Below are 1,427 nucleotides of genomic sequence, written 5' to 3'. Positions count from 1 at the left end.
ATTTAAAACAATTTTGTTATACATATAGAATAATGCTTATACCATACAAATTTCCTTATATAATTAGAATTTTCAAGTTAATATCGTTATATTGTACACTGACTAAAAAATAAATTGCATAAATTTTATATTTGGAAAAAACACAAGCATAATTTCTAAGCATAGTTCAACCATAGAATTGAACTAATAAATGATTTTGACACACAAGAAAGTTTTAGATCCGTAAAATGCAAAATCAAAAGCTTAAAATGATTTTATTGACGGTTTAATTTTTTTTTTTTTTTAAATATCTTAAAGATATAAATTAATTTCAACTGGATTAAAATATTTAAAATACAACAAAATTTAAATAAATTTTTTTGTAAGAAAATGTACATTATATTTAAATATAGTTTAATGAGAAAAATATTTTTTTTGTATTTTATAATCCTTATGCATTGCTTTAAGAAATAAATATAATTATGAGTATATTTTATTATATTTTCATAAGCTTTTTGTCTTTTTAACTTGTTCTTCACCAAAGAAACAATCTCGACAATATTCTTATTTATGATGGTGAGGACTGCAGAGGGCATAAGATCAATTGAAATACCTAAATTTGTAACTTTTTTAGTAGTTTGTTCTTATGATGTCTCCAATTTCCTTAGAAAAACAATTTAATTAAACCATTTTCATTATGAAGTTATGTGGGATATGAGCCTTAGCCTTTTTAGGTTCTACTAAGAGTATATAAACCACGTATGGATCAAAGTTGCCATTAAGCTCCTTCAATTTGGGTAGAACAAATAGCCATAAAATATATAGCACATAGGAGGAGGATGCTGTTTTAAGAACTTTGAAAAAAATTTCTAAATAAAATATTTATTCTTTTCTTTAATATTTATGTTTATGATGGAGATAATGAAATTCATGTAAACTATCATAACAAATGTATTATCTCACCTAAGATAAATTAGAATCAAAATATTTATTGCCTTATTCTCATAGCTTTTTAAATAGATACAAAATTATGAAACTAATGTGTGTGTGTGTGTGTGTGTGTGTGTATATATATATATATATATATATATGATGCGTGCTAGAAAATTCATGGCGGTAAAGTAATGGATTATCATCTTAGCTTTGCACGATGATTCAACGCATACTCAGATGAAAGAGAATAATTCAGCACGCACACAGATGAAAAAGAAATAAGCTGTGATGACACCAGAAGTTTTTATGTGGAAAACCCATAAAGGGAAAAAATAACGGGGTCTGACCACGGGACCTGGCACAGTTGAAAAATTTCACTATAAGTTGATGATTACAGAGGCCCTTTGTCTCATAGACGGAAAATGGTTACGAGATTTTTCAAGGTGCAACGTCGACTGAAGACATTTAGTTAGCGGTGGGCAACGACAGTTGATGACGATCGGCGGTAGTCGACG

The sequence above is a fragment of the Phalaenopsis equestris genome, unplaced genomic scaffold (assembly GCF_001263595.1).
Source record: "Phalaenopsis equestris unplaced genomic scaffold, ASM126359v1 Scaffold235158, whole genome shotgun sequence".
In the NCBI taxonomy this organism is placed as follows: domain Eukaryota; kingdom Viridiplantae; phylum Streptophyta; class Magnoliopsida; order Asparagales; family Orchidaceae; genus Phalaenopsis; species Phalaenopsis equestris.
The sequence above is the reverse complement of the archived record's forward strand: the minus strand, read 5'-3'. Positions refer to the sequence as shown.